This window comes from Schistocerca serialis, chromosome 6 (assembly GCF_023864345.2).
Source record: "Schistocerca serialis cubense isolate TAMUIC-IGC-003099 chromosome 6, iqSchSeri2.2, whole genome shotgun sequence".
In the NCBI taxonomy this organism is placed as follows: Eukaryota; Metazoa; Arthropoda; class Insecta; order Orthoptera; family Acrididae; genus Schistocerca; species Schistocerca serialis.
Window position 1 is genome coordinate 412092063 of NC_064643.1, and position 22693 is coordinate 412114755.

Below are 22693 nucleotides of genomic sequence, written 5' to 3' on the forward strand. Positions count from 1 at the left end.
TTTGTGTCTTTTGTTCTTCAGAGCAAGGTAAGTCCAATAAATGATCCTGAACATCAGAGTGCACTCTCACTATCTTCTAGTAATAAAATATATGAAGTTGTGCAAAAACTACCCCCACTGTCAGACCCCAGTAGTTTCAACTTTTCTGATGTTTGTGGTTTGATGTCTGACTATTACGGTCACAAATCCCATGTAGTTGCAGGTAGGCTCAAATTTAAATAAAGTGTTTGGCAGCATAACCAGACATATGCAGTCTGGATAGTTGATCTGCAAGGCTTAGCACTGAATGGTGGCATACAGGGGGGGGGGGGGGGGGGCGGGGGGGGGGGGGCTGGCAAAATAATATAATGGAAACTGCTTAATGATTGCTGATTAAATAATTTAAAAAATTGAATAACTGGAAGAAATTGGAAGGTGCACACATTCTGGGTGGATTTTAACTGGCACTAATATCAAAAGACTGTCAGTGTCAATACATTTAAGATCAACATTCATCATTTAAATTTTAACTGGCACTAATATCAACAGACTGTCAGTGTCAATACATTTAAGATCAACATTCATCATTTAAATTTGCGCACTTCTTCTCGTTATCTCAATTGTGCTTAGAGCTGGTTATGATAATGCTGTTATCGGATCGCCACTCCGCTGCTCACGCAAATTCCTCTTGTCGGCTTCGATCCTCTTGATGTAGGATTCTCGCCCCGGGGGAAATGACGAACAGATGGGGCTATTTATATAATCTATATTTGAACTTGGTCTCCATAATAACTTTTATAGCACTTTTTTGCGGTTGGAATCCACATTTTTGTTCAATACTGGCAAGGCGGAACTCGTGATACGTCCACCAGCTACCACTTACAGAGAACAACAGGTGAAGATACAGAAATTAATCAACTGAAGAGAATATCTCTACTCTACTCTTTCTAAAAACATTATCTTTGCCATAAAATAACTTATTACTTTACCGTTGTCCTTATAAGTGGCACTGGTTCCGCAACTTATATAAGTTTTGCATCACCCCAGTTCCCAGAACTCCTGAAGATAGACGATGACTGTGGATATTGTATCAGAGACACAGTCCCTTTGACTGCTCAGAGATGTCACTAAACCCGCCTAAAGATGTAACCAACCATGCATGAGAAGCGCCAATAAGACGGGGGGGGGGGGGGGGGGTTCCGACAGCCGATCAGTTCCAGTCATTCCACCACCAGGAAGGAGGTACACGGCTCGTGTTGACTGTAATTCAACCATGCCTAAACTGTCAGTTCCTCGGTTCTATCGCATCCGGATTGTTACTTTGTGCCAGGAAGGTCTCTCAACAAGGGAAGTGTCCAGCCGTCTCGGAATGAACCAAAGAGATATTGTTCGGACATGAAGGAGATACAGAGAGACAGGAACTGTCGATGACAGGCCTTGGTCAGGCCGCCCAAGGGCTATTACTGCAGTGGATGACCGTTACCTACGACTTATGGCTCGGAGGAACCCTGACAGCAACGCCAACATGTTGAATAATGTTTATCGTGCAGCCACAGGACGTCGTGTTACGACTCAAACTGTGCGCAATAGGCTGCATGATGCGCAACTTCAGTCCCGACGTCCATGGCGAGGTCCATCTTTGCAATCACGACACCATGCAGCGCGGTGCAGATGGGCCCAACAACATGTCGAATGCACCGGTCATGGTTGGCATAACGTTCCCTTCACCGATGAGTGTCGCATATGCCTTCAACCAGGCAATCCTCGGAGACGTGTTTGGAGGCAACCAGGTCACGCTGAACGCATTAGACACACTGTCCAGTGAGTGCAGCAAGGTGGAGGTTCCCTGCTGTTTTGGGGTGGCATTATGTGGGGCCGACGTATGCCGCTGGTGGTCATGGAAGGCGCCGTAACGGCTGTACGATACGTTAATGCCATCCTCCGACCGACAGTGCGACCATATCGGCAGTGTATTGGCGAGGCATTCGTCTTCATGGACGACAATTCGCATCCCATTGTGCACATCTTGTGAGTGACTTCCTTCAAGATAACGACATCGCTCGACTAGAGTGGCCAGCATGTTCTCCAGACATGAACCCTATCGAACATGCCTGGGGTAGGTTGAAAATGACTGTTTGTGGACGACGTGGCCCACCAACTACTCTGAGGGATAAACGCCGAATTGCCGCTGAGGAGTGGGACAATCTGGACCAACAGTGCCTTGATTAACTTGTGGATGGTATACCACTATGAATACAAGCATGCATCAATGCAAGAGGACGTGCTGCTGGGTATTAGAGGTACCGGTGTGTACAGCAATCTGGACCACCACCTCTGAAGGTCTCGCTGTATGGTGGAACAACATGCAATGTGTGGTTTGTGGTTTTCATGAGCAATAAAAATGATGTTTATGTTGATCTGTATTCCGATTTTCTGTACAGGTTCCGTAACTCTCGGAACCGAGGTGATGCAAAACGTTTAAAGAAAAGAACGAAGACAAAACATAATATGATCCATTACAGCATGCGGGTGTCCATTTTGCTTAAACAGTGCGCCGCATCATATGTACAACCATTAATCCATGTTGTCGTTATATGTCTAGTATCTGATAGAGAAATTAGTGTGAAGACTTCAGAGTCATCAGAACCAAATCCAAGCGATGCGTTAAAATTTGCCAAAGCTCATGAAGTAACAGCATCAGCACAAGATATGTTTCAGAACACTTCTGCTGTCACCTTTCTTAATATTAGTAGTCACAGTTATGTTCTAAAATCAGCTGATCACAGCTAATCAACGTCATCATCCAGTTTACTGAGCACCCGATCGACCCGTAATTCGGCGATGCGAAATTTAGTATTTAGAGCAGTAGTTAACAGTTCACTGCTCTTATCATTGGTAGACGCATACGGGCTGATGTGTTCTGTTAGCTGTCGGCGTGTTCCAAAGCAAGTGTAAGCTCAACAAAATGTTTCTCCATGTCGTTGTCAAAGAGTTCCAAAAAATTTGTGCAGTCAAATCGTTTCCAGATTGTGGCCCAAGGCATCAAGACATCACTGCCGATTCCCCGACGTCACCTGTTTTGCAAGCCGTAAACCTGGAAATCTGTAGCCGAGATGGCGTTAGAAGCTCCCTGTTATCTAGCAGCACTGCTGCCAGCTTTCAACTGCGAAGCTCTAACGGTTGCAGGCGAAAGCAGTAGCCGTCTACAGAGTGATGCGCGTTATCTTGCCGGTGCCAGTAACAGCAGCAAACGGAAAATGCAGAAGCTCATGTTGAAGCTGGGAATTAATGGAGCAACAGCAGGTTTCCAGTTGGACACAGGCGCTGCTGTGTCTCTGACTACTGTGGACACGCACACGACATTGGCCCTCGCAGTGCGGTATTCTCGGTGCAGTCCCGTTGTGAGGTCAGGTCCAAGCTATGACAACTAACATTTTTGTCTTAGACACGTTTGTGCTTTTTGGTTTTCAAATTGAAGACACAGTGAATCTAGTTTCAACTGCAATACTATTCAAACAACCTGTTACGTTACGTACGTGTTACAAGGAACTGTTTGAACCTACATTGGATTGTGCAACAGTGTTCCAATTCCACGTATCCTTCAAGCAATCAGTACGGCCTACGTTTTGCGGAGCATGGCAGGTGCATTTCACCAAGTGTGATGAAGTTAAAGTGGAACTACACAGATTGCAAAGTATGGAAGTAGTATCCCAGTATCGCCCAGCCAGTAGACAGTCTCCTTTGTTTTAATTAAAAAGCCAAATGAGCCACTTAGAATTTGTGGTGATGTCAGGTCTACCATAATGCGGAAGCTAATGTACCTCCGTATCCAGTTTCTAGGCAAGCCGAATTGTTGGCAAAATTGGCTGGGCCATTGTTTTTCCAAAATGGAGCTCGCTGAAGCCAGTTTTTTGATTACCTGCGGACGATCAGAGATTACAGTTTTTAGTGATTAATACGCTACTCGGCACGTATCTTTACAACAGACTGCCATTTGGGATTGCGAGCGCTCCCTCAATATTTCAGACCCATTGCGTTTGCATCTAAAACTTTAAATGAAATGCGAAATTATTCGCAAATAGCGAAAGAGACACTAAGTATCAAGCCTGTGGTCGTCAAGAATTCCTGCCTGCGCATTGATGCTGAACTGATGCTGATGAGTCGCTGCAACCATTCCCTGAGGACTGTCTGTATCCTGTAGGTGACGATTATGCAGACTGATGATGCCAGTTCTGGTAAAGGTTGCTTCTTCGGTGAAGAGGTGTGACAACAGAAACCCATAATTGTGATGGTTTGCTGCAAAAAACATCGACAAAATCCTTCCTGTAGAGCGAAATCTGCTGCTGATAATCCTTGTACTCGTTGCATGTGAAAGCGATAGTAGGGGTTGTCTGCAGGATACAAATAGTCGTACTTTGGCTTACACGATCTTGGTAGGCCACTTGTCTGAAGCTTTTCCTAGGATTCGTCTCAATCTCATGTAGAATCCAGCCCTCCAGATCTAGTGTACATGCAGTCTGCCGCCTCCCTGCACGTTCATCTGCCTGAAAAGAGCTTGAAATGTTGTGTGGGTGGTGTCTGTGGGGTACTTGTTTTGGTATAGTCGGGCTGCCTCTAGACCGTTTCCATGTGCTTGGTCGTTCACACATTCTCGGCTTGTTCCCGACGTGAATACGGGACCATTTGTTCCTTATAGTAGCCTACGCTGCGTCAATCACACAACCTGCAACACACAAGGAACACACTGCACACGGTCAGAGGAACTTTCATCCATCAGCGCAATTTACCGTGGCAGCGATGCATTTCCGCACACATGTTCATAGGACCTTTTTTCCTCCATTCCCAGTCAGGAATCCGTCCCTGCAGTTTGTCGGTTTTTATTAATGTTCACCCTGTATTTTTCGTTACAACACTGGCTTAACGCAGCTTTTCGTCTCTTATTGTTAAACAGGAGCGACTCTGAAAATTGATGGTAATTCTGCCCATGCTCCACCTTAAAACTTTGAAGTTGCTCCACACTGCACACTGCGGAATGTGCAGACTGAAGGCAATAGCGCAGCGTTGTGTCCCCTGGCCCGGTGCTGAAACTGCTGTAGAACAATGTTCCGGAACCGCGAGGCCTTTGCTCACCTTCAGTCAGCCCTGGCACTGCGTTTCGACCCTTGGCAACACCCTCACCACTCCACGCAAAAACTACACATTGATTTCGTCGAGCCTTTCTGAGGTGCCATGTGCTGCCATCTCTGCGTTCCCTTTTGTGGAAGGAATGGCTACCATCAACACATTAGCTACCATTTGTACCTTCATCATATATGCAAGAGAAGGGACATATTTCACCCTGGTTTTCGACAGTGGTCTCGAATGCACGGCATCTGCGTTTCAGTATTTTTGTAAATGCAGCAATATTGAACACCTGACCTCCTTCCATTCCCATTCACCCTCCAGTTCAAAAGCCGAACAGGTGGTCAGGAACTTCAGAACATAGATGCGCAACATAATGACGACAGCTGACTCGTGGGAAGCATTCAACAGCTTTCTTGTTCAAATGTGTGTGAAATCTTGTGGGACTTAACTGCTAAGGTCATCAGTCCCTAAGTTTACACACTACTTAAGCTAAATTATCCTAAGGACAAACACACACACCCATGCCCGAGGGAGGACTCGAACCTCCGTCGGGACCAGCCTCACAGTCCATGACTGCAGCGCTTAAGACCGCTCGGCTAATCCCGTGCGGCAACAACAGCTTTCTTGCAAAGTACTGGTCCATCTCTGTAAATGAATGTAGCACAGCCAAAATTTTACACGGTTGTAGATCCTCATCGACCTGCTGCGCCCGACTTACCGAGCCCTCCACCCATGCACACAGCCTTATAACCATGTGGGTTACCAAGGATGGCCTCGCACTTCCGACCAGAACCCCAGTGGACCCAAGCTTCCTTTGTCAGCAACGGGGGCGTAAAATGTTTCAACTTCTGGAAGTCTAGGAGCTCATACACAGGCACTGGCAATCAGCCCTGGCAACAAAAATGGCACTAGCGCCGCCTGCCCCCCCTCCCCCCCCCCCCCAATCAGCAGCCGACTGGGCACGACTCAAGCAACCACGTCCGGGACAAGCCTGCCACACCTACAACTTCTGCTCTCGTCTTATGTGGCAACACGGGGTCGACCTTGGCCAGCGATGGGAGGGGAACCGCTTCTGTCCTCTACGCCACTTCCAGCTCCCAACAACACCAGAAGCCTGTAGTGGGACGAAATTAAGCGTCACCCATCCACCAAAGTCAGCCCAGTTTGCAGGTGACTATAAGTTTAATTTAGTTTTGTTTATGTGTTTTCTTATTATTTGTAATAGATGTGAATTATCTAAAAGTTTTGTATTTTTTTATGTGTTTCATGTACGGAGAGGGCGGCGCAACGAACGGGGACAGCATCTTCGTTGCCGCGACCAGAGAGGAAATTGCTGGCCGCTATACGTCGCGGGTCGACAGCCAAGGAGCAACAGAAGATCCTGGAACCGAGTTGTTGCGTCGTGCTTCTAAAAATTAAAAATGAAGTTTTATACTCTTTTTGTACAACAATGACGTCATATAGAGCTTAATCTTATTGAAATGTCAGTCAGACGCTCAAGTTCACATCTGTATGTGTAGGAAGCTAATAAAATAGTGTATGCTACTAAAGTTGAAACACGTGTCTTGAAGATTTATTTATGAAGAATTATGTCAACGGATTAATAATATATTTGACAAGATTCGTGATTCTTACGGCGTTCGCCGAAACTTTGAATCTAAAAAGTTTATTTAATGTGTGATTCTGATATCGATTAGATCAAGATAACGTGTGTCAATATAATTTCTGAGGAGAAACAAACGAAATTTAAATTCGGAAAAGTTACAAAAACCAATTGGCCCAAGTGATGTAATTCTTTGCACACGACTCAACGGATGTTTTACAGTTTCGTTCAAGAACCATCCTATGACAATTTAAAAGAATATGAATCATTTTTGAAGTGGGTTGTAACTGACGTAGGTGACGAAGTCTGCACATGGTCATACATATATCAAACGAAAACTAATACGTCGTTACACTACACCATGGCGACCTTAGAAACAGGACCGGTGTGCAACTAAGACACACAGGTACGAAACAAAACATCAAGAGTCCTTCGGAAGTCAAAGCGAGTTTTCGTGGAGCCTTCACCAGCCAGCGGCGACTTCGCGGGTGTGGGCATCTGACGGAGCGCAGCCAAGCAGTATGGTCACGCAGTTGTTCCACGAGAAGGCGCGTCTGTTGGGCAGCAGCTGAACGCTGCAAAACCCGACAACCTTTTTTCTCACTAAACTAATAGGCCCAGTACGTCAGCTGCGGGGTGTTCCTCCGGCTGGTATTAGAGGTGTTGCTGAGGGCTTCGCCTGTCTACGGCGGTGCCGGACGTGGTGGCAGCCGGTGACGTTCCGGTGTTCGACTCAGCGTCCTGGCCGGTTGCGGAAGCGGGGTCGCAGCATCTCAGCGGCTGCATCGACAGCTGTTTCTTCTGCAGCTCCATAGCAGCACACTGATCATCGAGAACTACAAATTACAATATTAGTGTCCGGTGAGTTTGTTTCAAGTTGGAAGTGGAGTGTTGTACATAGGGAGTGTGCTTTTACAGGATTGTTGATTGCAAGTCTGCGTGTGTAAATAGTTAATTTCATACAATAATGTCGGGAAGTGAAATGTCAGACGAAGAGCAATCTATGTCCGATAGGAGCATGAGATCCCTTTTTAGGGCGATCGCTAAATTAAAACAATCTAACGGGGATTTCCTAGCTGAATTAAAACAGTCTAACGAGGAATCTACTGCTAGATTAAAAGAGGAACTAAAACAGGAATTAAAACAGTCTAACGAGGAATCTACTGCTAGATTGAAAGAGGAACTAAAACAGGAGTTAAAACAGTCTAACGAGGAATCTACTGCTAGACTTAAAGGGGAGCTAACAAAATCTACAGACAGGTTACAGGAATATCTTAATGAAACCAGTCGAGAATTAAGTGATAAAATAGAGTCTTCTAAAGTTGAAATGCAGGAAAAATTAGTAGGACTTAGTAATAAGATTGCTGATAATTGTAAAAGGTTAGAAGAACATATCCAGGAATCGCGCGAGGAAAAAGCTCGCATGCGAAACGATATCACTGACTTAACCGAGAGACTAGATAGTGTCAATATCTTAGTTGTAAATGAAATACAGAAAAATAACGATATGTTACGAGATGAATTTTCTATGCAAACAGAAACTGTTCGCAGAGAATTATTGAAATCTATTAAAGAGGTCTCTACCAAACCTGTAGAGATTTCTTCAATAGATAATGTAGAATTAGAGGCATTAACTCATCAAGTAGAAAAGGACCATACCGAAATCGAAAACATGAAATTTTTAATTACTGAAATATGCAGTAACCTTGAGACTGCCAAAGATAATAACATTGATGAAGGTACAGAGCGTTCACATCGTGAGCACAGTGAAGAATCGATATTAGCTAATCGCGTATCCAATACAGAAATGCGGATACAGGAAATTACTAAACGGTTATCGGAATTAGATAATAACGAGAACATTTCAGGTAGCAGAGGTAATAACATAATCAGAGACAACAGTCGCATCGAATTTGCTAGCTCGGACGACAACAATATGAATAAAGCAATCACGGCAAGCCAATCCGATGCAACTCCGTCTCTGCAATCTAAACAAAATCCGACTATTTCTCTCGCAGAATGTCTGGATGACATAACGACAAATTCAAATGTAGCAAGTCGATTTCCTGTATTCAAACCAGGAGGCGAACTTCACCCTATAATCTTTATAAAAGCTTTTGAAACATCATTATCTCCTAAATGGAGTAATGAAAAACGCATTCAATTTGTAATAGGACATTTAGAAGCAGAAGCTGCGGAATGGGCAGTACTGCATAGAACTGAATTCAGGGATTGGGATGATTTTGTTAAGCAGTTTAAACAAAATTATTGGTCAAGAGGAAAACAACAACACTTAACTTTAGAGTTGTTAGACTCTCCTCCATATTCTAAACGGTGGGGAGGTTATAGGAATTATTTTGAATGGCATTTAAACCGTGCTAAATTAATTGAAGAATCAATTATTGAAAGTCATTTAATACGAGTCCTAATTAGTAGGTTACCGTATTACGTAAAGGAAAGAATGATAGAAAGAGAATGGTCACAGCCGTGCGAATTGTTAGGATATTTAGAGCAGTTAGATATACTTAATAGAGAAAGGGAAGACGAGAAGTTTAGATTTGGTAGAAATGACAATCCTCGAAATAATAATAATAATTCAGAACCACAAAAAGCTAATAACAACAATCATAGCCGGTTCTGTTATATAAAACGTCAATCTAAAGATAAAGAGAGCCAACAAAATCGTGGTAATAACTCTAAAGTGCGGAAATTATACAATAACGATCATGAGATAAGTCATCCTCAAGTAATTAATGAAGGTCAAGTGGTAGGTGACGTCATCATAGAAAGTTCGGAAAACTAGTAAAGTCCTTTAGTACGGGTCAACTAAAGGGAACTATTGGTCAAGATTATGTTGTTGTTGTTGTGGTCTTCAGTCCTGAGACTGGTTTGATGCAGCTCTCCATGCTACTCTATCCTGTGCAAGCTTTTTCATCTCCCAGTACCTATTGCAACCTACATCCTTCTGAATCTGCTTAGTGTATTCATCTCTTGGTCTCCCTCTACGATTTTTACCCTCCACGCTGCCCTCCAACACTAAATTGGTGATCCCTTGATGCCTCAGAACATGTCCTACCAACCGATCCCTTCTTCTGGTCAAGTTGTGCCACAAACTTCTCTTCTCCCCAATCCTATTCAATACTTCCTCATTAGTTATGTGATCTACCCATCTAATCTTCAGCATTCTCCTGTAGCACCACATTTCGAAAGCTTCTATTCTCTTCTTGTCCAAACTATTTATCGTCCATGTTTCACTTCCATACATGGCTACACTCCATACAAATACTTTCAGAAATGACTTCCTGACACTTAAATCAATACTGGATGTTAACAAATTTCTCTTCTTCAGAAACGCTTTCCTTGCCATTGCCAGCCTACATTTTATATCCTCTCTACTTCGACCATCATCAGTTATTTTGCTCCCCAAATAGCAAAACTCCTTTACTACTTTAAGTGCCTCATTTCCTAATCTAATTCCCTCAGCATCACCCGACTTAATTAGACTACATTCCATTATCCTTGTTTTGCTTTTGTTGATGTTCATCTTATATCCTCCTTTCAAGACACTGTCCATTCCATTCAACTGCTCTTCCAAGTCCTTTGCTGTCTCTGACAGAATTACAATGTCATCGGCGAACCTCAAAGTTTTTATTTCTTCTCCATGAATTTTAATACCTACCCCGAATTTTTCTTTTGTTTCCTTTACTGCTTGCTCAATATACAGATTGAACAACATCGGGGAGAGGCTACAACCCTGTCTTACTCCCTTCCCAACCACTGCTTCCCTTTCATGTCCCTCGACTCTTATAACTGCCATCTGGTTTCTGTACAAATTGTAAATAGCCTTTCGCTCCCTGTATTTTACCCCTGCCACCTTCAGAATTTGAAAGAGAGTATTCCAGTCAACATTGTCAAAAGCTTTCTCTAAGTCTACAAATGCTAGAAACGTAGGTTTGCCTTTCCTTAATCTTTCTTCTAAGATAAGTCGTAAGGTCAGTATTGCCTCACGTGTTCCAGTGTTTCTACGGAATCCAAACTGATCTTCCCCGAGGTTGGCTTCTACTAGTTTTTCCATTCGTCTGTAAAGAATTCGTGTTAGTATTTTGCAGCTGTGGCTTATTAAACTGATTGTTCGGTAATTTTCACATCTGTCAACACCTGCTTTCTTTGGGATTGGAATTATTATATTCTTCTTGAAGTCTGAGGGTATTTCGCCTGTTTCATACATCTTGCTCACCAGATGGTAGAGTTTTGTCAGGACTGGCTCTCCCACGGCCGTCAGTAGTTCCAATGGAATATTGTCTACTCCGGGGGCCTTGTTTCGACTCAGGTCTTTCAGTGCTCTGTCAAACTCTTCACGCAGTATCGTATCTCCCATTTCATCTTCATCTACATCCTCTTCCATTTCCATAATATTGTCCTCAAGTACATCGCCCTTGTATAGACCCTCTATATACTCCTTCCACCTTTCTGCTTTCCCTTCTTTGCTTAGAACTGGGTTTCCATCTGAGCTCTTGATATTCATACAAGTCGTTCTCTTATCTCCAAAGGTCTCTTTAATTTTCCTGTAGGCGGTATCTATCTTACCCCTAGTGAGATAGGCCTCTACATCCTTACATTTGTCCTCTAGCCATCCCTGTTTAGCCATTTTGCACTTCCTGTCGATCTCGTTTTTGAGACGTTTGTATTCCTTTTTGCCTGTTTCACTTACCGCATTTTTATATTTTCTCCTTTCATCAATTAAATTCAATATTTCTTCTGTTACCCAAGGATTTCTACTAGCCCTCGTCTTTTTACCTACTTGATCCTCTGCTGCCTTCACTACTTCATCCCTCAAAGCTACCCATTCTTCTTCTACTGTATTCATTTCCCCTATTCCTGTCAATTGCTCCCTTATGCTCTCCCTGAATCTCTGTACAATCTCTGGTTCTTTCAGTTTATCCAGGTCCCATCTCCTTAAATTCCCACCATTTTGCAGTTTCTTCAGTTTTAATCTACAGGTCATAACCAATAGATTGTGGTCAGAGTCCACATCTGCCCCTGGAAATGTCTTACAATTTAAAACCTGGTTCCTAAATCTCTGTCTTACCATTATATAATCTATCTGATACCTTTTAGTATCTCCAGGGTTCTTCCATGTATACAACCTTCTTTCATGATTCTTAAACCAAGTGTTAGTTATGATTATGTTGTGCTCTGTGCAAAATTCTACCAGGCGGCTTCCTCTTTCATTTCTGTCCCCCAATCCATATTCACCTACTATGTTTCCTTCTCTCCCTTTTCCTACACTCGAATTCCAGTCACCCATGACTATTAAATTTTCGTCTCCCTTCACAATCTGAATAATTTCTTTTATTTCATCATACATTTCTTCAATTTCTTCGTCATCTGCAGAGCTAGTTGGCATATAAACTTGTACTACTGTAGTAGGTGTGGGCTTCGTATCTATCTTGGCCACAATAATGCGTTCACTATGCTGTTTGTAGTAGCTTACCCGCATTCCTATTTTCCTATTCATTATTAAACCTACTCCTGCATTACCCCTATTTGATTTTGTGTTTATAACCCTGTAGTCACCTGACCAGAAGTCTTGTTCCTCCTGCCACCGAACTTCACAAATTCCCACTATATCTAACTTCAACCTATCCATTTCCCTTTTTAAATTTTCTAACCTACCTGCCCGATTAAGGGATCTGACATTCCACGCTCCGATCCGTAGAACGCCAGTTTTCTTTCTCCTGATAACGACATCCTCTTGAGTAGTCCCCGCCCGGAGATCCGAATGGGGGACTATTTTACCTCCGGAATATTTTACCCAAGAGGACGCCATCATCATGTAATCATACAGTAAAGCTGCATGCCCTCGGGAAAAATTACGGCTGTAGTTTCCCCTTGCTTTCAGCCGTTCGCAGTACCAGCACAGCAAGGCCGTTTTGGTTATTGTTACAAGGCCAGATCAGTCAATCATCCAGACTGTTGCCCTTGCAACTACTGAAAAGGCTGCTGCCCCTCTTCAGGAACCACACGTTTGTCTGGCCTCTCAACAGATACCCCTCCGTTGTGGTTGCACCTACGGTACGGCTATCTGTATCGCTGAGGCACGCAAGCCTCCCCACCATCGGCAAGGTCCATGGTTCATGGGGGGGGGGGTCAAGATTATACAAGCTTAATGATATTTTGGCAGCTTAATGATAAATTGCAATTGGGTCTTGTCTTGGTCAAGATTATACAAGACCCAATTGCAATTTATCATTAAGCTGCCAAAAGGACGGTGACTGGCAACAAGATTTACTTCAGGAAGACAATCAGATAAGGGAGAATGTAACTTATAAACCCGTTATTAAAGGTTATATTAAAGATACCGAAGTAAATATTATAGTTGATTCGGGTAGCGAAGTAAGTATTTTATCCAAAGAATTATTTCAGCTTAAAAGAAAATATTGGAATTTCCCGACTTTACCTGTAACTGGGGTGAAAATTATAGGAGTTACTGGTAAAAGAAGTCAAAATATTACTGAGGAAGTTTATGTAACTTTTGAAATTGCTAAACAATTAATTGCTCACTCTGTACTCGTCGTAGCCAACGTAAATGTGGCCATAATTTTAGGTATAGATTGGCTGTGTAAATATAAAGCTATATTAGATTTTAAAGACTCTTCCTTAACCATCCATAAGGAGGCATGTACTTTTAAAATGAGGTTCTCTAATAGTCAAGTACCTGAAAATTGCTACGAATCCTTACAGATTAAGTACGCACCGACCATGAATCTACTAACAGATTTTAGTGATCTTGAGTATGCAGTATACCAATGTCAGGCTAGTAATAGTATCGAAACCGAAGTGAAAGAAAAATGTTATTCTACGAATTGTCTATCCGAACAAGAAAAGGAAGAGTTGGAATCTTTGATGTTAGAATTTAGAGCCGTCTTCTCAGATGAACCGGGGAGAATTAAAGATTACGTTTGTAAACTTAAGATTAAACATCAAAAACCATTCTTTAAGAAACCTTATCCTATTCCAGTACAATTCAAAGAACCGGCTAGTAGAGAAATAAGTAAGATGCTAGAACAAAACATTATCGAACGATCATGTAGCGCTTTTAACAGTCCGTTGTGGGTAGTTAAGAAAGCTACTGGTGGGGTACGACTAGTTCTGGATGCCCGGGAATTAAATAAAATTATAGAGATGGAAAGAGACAGACCTATTCCTATGGAGGCCGTACTTCTTAAGATTGCTGGTTCTCGTTATATGAGTACAATGGATTTAACCGCCGGCTACCATCAAGTAACATTACAACCGGATTCACGGCAATATACGGCTTTTCTTTTTGAAGGCAGATCATATCAGTTCCAAGTTTTACCTTTTGGACTTAATATATCAGTGTCAACTTTCATTAGGGCATTAGATTCTGCTTTGGGTCAGCAATTGTTACAAAAGATTATTTTATATGTAGATGATATTTTGGTAGCTACTAAAACGTGGGAAGAACACGTAACGATATTACGGGAATTGTTTAACCATTTAATTGACAGAGGAGCTACTTTAAAATTATCTAAGTCTTACTTCGGAAAGGAGGAAGTAAGATTTTTGGGGCATATAGTGGACCGTAAAGGTATTAGGCCAGACCCAGCACGTATTGAAGCTATTGCTCGATGCCCGAGTCCTAGAAATCGGAAACAATTGAAATCATTCTTAGGAATGGTAGGATTCCTGAGAAGATTTCTTCCAGGGCAGGATATTGTTAATCCTACATTACTAGATTTATTGAAAGAGAAGTCAGTATGGCTCTGGGGACAAGAGGAAGAGGAAGTTTTTAATAAGATAAAAGGAGCGTTAACCAAAGCCAAAATGTTATACCACCCAGATTTCAATCAGGACTTTTGTATGTGTACGGATGCCTCTGATTATGGTGTGTCTTGTGTAATATTCCAAGGTGATCTGACCAATGAAGAGGGATTATATCGGCCTATTGGATTCGCTAGTCGAACTTTAAATAAACATGAAAGAAATTATTTTGTATCCGAGAAGGAAGCTCTCGCAGTGGTATGGGGTTTTCAACGATTTAGAGGGTTATTAATGGGAAGAAAAACAATTGTATATACTGATCATCAGGCTTTAATCTTTTTGAACAATTGTCGGTTACTTCACCGTAGGCTATTACGTTGGGTATTATGCTTGCAAGAATTTCAGTACGAAATTAGGTATATAAAAGGATCTCAGAATGTAGTTTCAGATGCTTTGTCGAGGCTTCCCGTAGGAATGGAGAATATTAATATTGCAGAAGAACCAGGAACAAATTACCATGTTTATTTCCTTTTAACTAAGGAGAACGAACGTAAGGTTAAACGGATAGTAACTGCTGTTAGATGCAATCAAAGAAATGACGATCAATATAGGGACCTTATACAAAACCTTAATAATGGGGACGAAACAGTTAACACCCGGGGTGTGTGGTTATATTTTAACGACTTGTTGTATTGGAAAGCACAGAGGGAACACCAGAGATGGAAAATCTGCATTCCGAAAACTGTTGTGGACGAGTTAATTACTTATATTCATGAAGGTTACGGGCATTTTGGAATTCATAAATGTATTAAACATCTAATGAAGTATTATTATTTCAAAAATATGTCCCGTATTGTGAGAAGTATTATTAGGGCTTGTGAAACCTGTCAAAAGGTTAAAGTTAATAACAAATCCAAGCGTTATAAATTATATGCTGTAATTCCTCGAGGTTTGTGGGATCTACTGTCATTAGATTTTTTCGGCCCTCTGCCTCGGAGTTCAGGAGGATTAACATATGTGTTTGTTGTAATGGAATGTTGGTCCAAACATGTGAAGCTATATACATTGAAACGAGCGAATACAGCAAGCGTTATACGCTGCCTCACCCGAAGTTACTTTGTTAACTGGGGCATTCCTAAACGACTTATGTCTGACAACGGTAGTGCCTTTATTAGTCAAAGATTTCAAGATATGATAAGACAATATGGAATCAAACATATCTTAATTTCGAAATATCACCCTCAAAGTAATTTAGTAGAAAGAGTCATGAAAGAATTAGGACGATTATGTAGAACTTATTGTGCACATAAACATACTCGGTGGGCCAAACTAATGCCTGAATTCGAAAAGATATTAAATGAATTGCCTCACCTAACGACGGGATTATCACCTATAGAAATTTTAGGCAAACGAATTATAGGTGAGCCTTTACTAGCTGCTTTACCTTGGCCACCAGTAAATGAGATCCAACAATGCATTCCAGACGAAAAAGTTTGCGAACAGATTGTAAAAAATGCCGAACGGAGAATTAAAAGTTATAATCAACAGGCTATAGAACCCTCATTTCAGGTAGGAGATCTTGTGTTAGTACGATCTCATCCTAAAAGTTCTAAGATCGGTAAGGAATGTAGAAAATTCTTCTTTATCTTTGAAGGTCCATATGTTGTACATAAGATTGTACATCCCAAAGCATTACTTCTTATGGAACCTTCATCAGGTGTAATTAAAGGATTATATAGTGTTGATCAAATGAAACCCTTCATTCCTAAATAAGTTAATAATTAGTATATGTTGCACACGGAAGAGCATTCATAGTTTATTCATGTGAAGTTTTCGTGATAGTTACGTATTATCTTAAAGAATGGAACAGAAAGCTTAAACAAGTGTTCTACAATAATCTACTGGTACTTCAAAAAGAGAAAGATAACAAAAGGGGGATTTATATGGAGGAAATTTTGCTCTTAGGTCTAAAGGAATTTTGCGTATTTTAAATTTACTCGGATAGTAGGAACCAAAGGGGATGGTTAATAGTTTTAGGGACCATGGGCGTCCAGAGCTATATGGCTCACGAGAACATAGCAGAGTGCCTTTAATAGAGGTTTGTAATAGTGTTAGTATAGAACACACCAAACGGGGCTCTCTCGCTTGTTTCTCCTAAATAAATGGCCATTACCCAACAAGGTGTCCGAAGGTAAAGAAAGCCGTGCCGAGATTCTAAAGAAAGTTTTGCTTGATTTCTTCTTGACCTCAGGCATAAATAAGGCATTAGGGAAGAGAATGACGTAAAGTAAATAGTACTATTAGTTATTGTGAGAAACTTATTAGTAATATACATTCTTGGAAAGAATAACTCTAGTAAATAAATGAAACTGAAACTAATCTATCACAATTTGAACGCTCTGTCCTAATGTACAACGTTAAAGAACGTACTAAATTAGTATTTATTAGCAACTATTAACTGAAGAGGAGCAATCTCCCTATATTCGGTTACGAATTACCATAATAGCACAATTAAGAGTAAATGACAAATAGTCACAACAATATCGTATTAAAAGGATTAAATCTATCTAATAGCAAGGACTCTAGGTTACGTAAAATGTGAGGAAAATGTATTAACAGTTAAATATTGTATATTGAAAAGTTTTAATTTCGGTTAAAACCTGACAAACTGAGCTTGTGGGTGGGGTATGTAGTGGGACGAAATTAAGCGTCACCCATCCACCAAAGTCAGCCCAGTTTGCAGGTGACTATAAGTTTAATTTAGTTTTGTTTATGTGTTTTCTTATTATTTGTAATAGATGTGAATTATCTAAAAGTTTTGTATTTTTTTTATGTGTTTCATGTACGGAGAGGGCGGCGCAACGAACGGGGACAGCATCTTCGTTGCCGCGACCAGAGAGGAAATTGCTGGCCGCTATACGTCGCGGGTCGACAGCCAAGGAGCAACAGAAGATCCTGGAACCGAGTTGTTGCGTCGTGCTTCTAAAAATTAAAAATGAAGTTTTATACTCTTTTTGTACAACAATGACGTCATATAGAGCTTAATCTTATTGAAATGTCAGTCAGACGCTCAAGTTCACATCTGTATGTGTAGGAAGCTAATAAAATAGTGTATGCTACTAAAGTTGAAACACGTGTCTTGAAGATTTATTTATGAAGAATTATGTCAACGGATTAATAATATATTTGACAAGATTCGTGATTCTTACGGCGTTCGCCGAAACTTTGAATCTAAAAAGTTTATTTAATGTGTGATTCTGATATCGATTAGATCAAGATAACGTGTGTCAATATAATTTCTGAGGAGAAACAAACGAAATTTAAATTCGGAAAAGTTACAAAAACCAATTGGCCCAAGTGATGTAATTCTTTGCACACGACTCAACGGATGTTTTACAGTTTCGTTCAAGAACCATCCTATGACAATTTAAAAGAATATGAATCATTTTTGAAGTGGGTTGTAACTGACGTAGGTGACGAAGTCTGCACATGGTCATACATATATCAAACGAAAACTAATACGTCGTTACACTACAAGCCCCAACCACTAAGCAATCAGCGATGGTTGATCATCCTCGGACTGAGGTGCCCATGGGAGCCAAACAATTGTCCCTTTCAAAATACGGTCCGCTAGTCTGCAATCTCCCCCTGCACGCAAGCTCAATGGGTGCCCAGAAACTGATTATTAGGCAACAATTTCACAGACACCACTGCATTTCAACCCATCCGATTGCGGCAACGAAATGCCACGAGAGGCTTTCGTAGGAATTTCAGCATCTCCCTCTCCCCTTCCTCGACAAATTCGGCACAGGCCGTGTCGTTCATGGCTCTATGTGCCACTGAAGGAGGACGGTGCTTTAGATTACCTGTTAAGCGTAAGTGTCAATATCGAGGGAAGGTCAGAGTTTCTCGAGCTTCAGGCGACAGCCGCAGTTTGGTCCACGGTTTGTGCCGCCGCGGTCATTGCGTGAACATCACCGGGGTCCTTCCAGTGACGCAAAAGTGCCTGCAAATGCCGCGGTCCCGTTACTTGTGCGGCAGTTCTCGCTATTCTCTGAAGCCTTCGACACGTGCCATTGAAAGCAGAGTATCTGACCTTGCCTGTATTTACCTTTTTCGATATGGGTCGCTCCATGGACAGTTTGCGTTCGCTTACGACGACTTTCACTACGCCCTTGACTTTGTTTATGACTAGTCATTCACTATGTGAACTTCATAGTTATTGACTACAGGAACTGCCTGTTTGCTCCGCCGGTCTCTGCGTCACAGCCATTGCGAATGATCATAAAATCCACTTACGCTGAGTAGGACAGAAAAGACAAATCAAATCTGTTGCTTCATTCTGAAAAAAAAAACCAGTGCTTTCTGAATTTCATCCAGACGTTCAGATGACGAGACAAGCCAAACCATGGTACTTTCTTCGCTTCAATGAAGAGCCTGTAACAAGTGGATAAATAAAGAGGTGAGTGCTCACTGATGGAGCAAGTCTCCAATGAGCCAAACGGCCAGTCCCCATGGTGTTAGGATATGGGGCAGAAAACCAGTATAGGATTTCGGAGTATGAAGAAAACTCGAGAAAATGTATGTGTTTCGTACGACGAACAGACACAAAATCTTTGAAACTTTTAGAAGACACAGTCTTTAAATTCATTTTCTTTGACTGTAATGCTAACAGAGAAAAATGTTCCTAAACTAACTTAGTCTTTTATCGAGACGGTGCTTCTTCTCTTTTTCACCGGAACGTTCGTGAAAATTTGAGTGCTGCTTTACCAGAACACTAGAATTGTCATATCGGGAATGGTGATACGCTTATAGTGTTCTCAGCTTTGCGGTAATACGATTTAAGAGCTGACGGATTCCTTTCTTCCGAATATATCGAAGTCTTGTATGTTCTACCTTTCCATAACAAACATAAAAGTAGGTTGTATCCCTCAAGAAGCGATAAAGATAATTGAAGATATATTAAAATGTGTCGACGACGAAATGTATTACCTTTTAGACATCTGCCATGAAACAGGGAATACTAGTACTTGAATCACACAGTCAGATAGGAAACTTGCAACCAACAATTTCATACAGGCGCTCTGTCACTAAATACCATTGTGGACTGTGTATGTCATATCAAGGAAGATAAATGTATCAGCTTCATACCATTTTTCTATCAATCCTATACTCCACGTAGAAAGGTAGTACAAAAAAGGGAAAACCTGTTGACAGGTACAGCCCTGTTACGTTTGTTGCTCTTCGCAACGTAGTGCGTGTATTATGCCGTGACTCAAGTGCGACTGTGTTCATGCTTGAGAAAGAACATTGTCGGCTAGCGTCAAGTTTACTTGTGCGGACCCCTCATTGCAAGGCTCGCTCGCTCTCTCTTTACCTAATTGGATAGTGCCTGAATATCTCTAGGTTACGCAAGTTAAGTGCTTTGCACTATTCCTGCACTTCCTAATGTGTAATTTAGGTGGTCCTATTGTTTTTGTTGGTCCTATTGTGTGTTGATCTTTTTATGGTGGTTAGTATACATCTCTGTGGTAGTTTTTCACTGCCTTAGCAGGTCGGGCCATCTCGTTGTGCCCCTTCTGTGTGGTTTGTTCCCGAGATTCCAGACAAGCCTATTTTCGGACTGCTGTGACTTTTCGTAGAAAAGTCGAGCCGTCTGTCTAATCCTATCCTTAATTGTCTGTACTCCTGTCATATTATGTAGCCCCCTAGTTGGGAAGTCACGCGGGAGTTTCATGATCATCCTAAGGATTCTACCCCTGGAGGCCCTGCAATCTTCGGATGTGGCAGTCTGCGCATTGCCCCACACAACTGCCGCATACTGCATTGCCGGCCTTGTAAGGGCGAGAAACAGCGTAATACCACAGTGTGTGGGTAGGGTTGTCTTCGTGTTCAAGATCGGGTAAAGTGTTCTCAATCTTTCATAGGCTTTACCCCTAATATTCCTTATGAGTGGCCCCCACGTGAGGCATCTGTCGAGGGTCACCCCGAGGTATTTCGCAGTGCGGGTCCATGGGATGAGACCTCCCATGATTCGCACCGGCTGTAGTCGATGGGAATCTTTCTCCTCGTGAAAATGATTGCCTGACTTTTGCCGGCATTGTATTTAAGGTGCCACTTTGTGGCCCATGTGCCTAGAGCGTTATATGCCGTCGGCAGGCGGCGGCACATGAGGTTCGTATTCGCGCTTATGGTATACAGTGCGGTGTCGTCCGCGTATAATGCGAGCGAGACTCTGTTGACCTTTGGAGTGTCCGAGGTATACATGGAGTACAACAGAGGTCCGAGAACAGAACCCTGCGGTACTCCCGCCTGTATAGGCCTAGCTGTGGATATGCCCGCTTCCGCACGGGCATTGAACGTTCGTCCACTATGATAGGACTCGATAAGGCGGACATGTGGAATCGGTACCCCCAGTGTGAACAATTTGTATAGGAGGCCCTTGTGCCATACACAGTCGAAAGCCCTAGAGACATCAAGCAGCATGGCCCCTGCGTACTGCCGATTCTCCAGCGCACTCATCGCGTCCTCTGCCTGACATAGCAGCTGTTGCTCGGAGCTGTGTCCGCGTCGGAAGCCGAATTGTTCCGGCGGGATCAGCTCCTCCGCGTTTACATGCAGCTTTAGTCTTTTAGAGTACAGGCGCTCGAATATCTTATAAGGGGAGGCCGCCAGTTGTGAAATTCAGATTCGATTCATACTGCGCATAATAAAAGCTCATGGCCAGAGGTGTAATGTGGCAAAGCACCAAGATGCACTTCTCAGCCGTTGTCGAGAAAATCGACAGTTAAAAGAAACCGTTGCTGTGAAATTCTCTACGATTAATAATTTTGTACAGCGTCGTGGCGCAGCGGTAAGCGCTCGGGTTCGTAATCCGAAGGTCGCCGTATCTAATCTCGCGCCATCCAATTCTTTTATTATTAGTTTTTTAGTATATATAAAAACTATTAATGAGTCCTTATGCATGTTGGTGAAGGCGGATCGCTCTCCAATTGTACCGCCTCCATTTTTCCGTTTTTTTAACAGGGTGCACCAAAGCTCCCCCGTTCGCACTGATTTTCGACGCTGTTATAAGTTGCGCTAGGGACCGCATCTACCTTCTTTCGAAGTTAGCAGGCAACTACGCTGTTATGCGGCGGCTCATTTCGGCCCATTCAACATCTGTCCTTCAAGTGTAACGAGCGAGTGACGGAGTTTATATTTCATACCTGCCGCAGCAAATTTGTGTTCGTGGGGTCTCTATTCTAATTCGAACGTTTGACTTACTCTATACGTATTCGTTTCGGAATACCGTTTCTACGTCTTCCGTTAACTATACGTGGTTAACATTATGAAGACAATTAATAACATTTGTGAAATACAACTTTGTTTGCGGAAAACATAATGATGTTCGAAGTCGCCAGTTTTTCCACGACAAACGACTTTCAACGACTTATTATGTGTATAATTGTTGCAACTGATTGCCGGGAATTATATATATATATATATATATATATATATATATATATATATATATATATATATATATATATATTATTTGAATTACAAAAAACAAATACAAAAAAAGGGTTGCATGGCGCGAGATTCGATCCTGCGACCTTCGGATTATGAACCCGAGCACTTACCGCTGCGCCACGACCGTAGAGAGTATTTCACCGCAACGGTTTCTTTTAACTGTCGATTTTCTCGATAACGGCTGAAAAGTGCATCTTGGTGCTTTGCCACATTACACATCTGGCCTTGAGCTTTTATTATGCGCAGTATGAATCGAATCCGAATTTCACAATTGGCGGCCTCCCCTTGTTAGAGATTGCCGGTAAAAGGCTGATCGGCTTGTAATTCTGTGGGAGCCTGAAGTCTTTGCCTTGTTTTGGGATAGCAACCACCTCTGCATGTTTCCACGCAGAGGGGAAGTTGCCGGTCTGAATAATTCGATTGAAGATCGCGGTGATGGGGCGAATGGCTGTCTGAGGAAGCTGAAGTAGTATAGCGTTTTCCAGCTGGTCGCACCCACCGGCTTTCCTCGGGTTTAGCTGCTTCAGTTGTGCCTCTACTTCCTCCTCTGTGAATTCTTCGATGTCTTGCAAGGCAATGCAACAACTTTGGGGGAACCGCGACACCACGTAGCAAAAGCAGTGAACGCAGTGGCTCGCTAAAGTATGGGAAGAGTGCGACTATCGTATGGAAGTTCGTCGTGCGTGT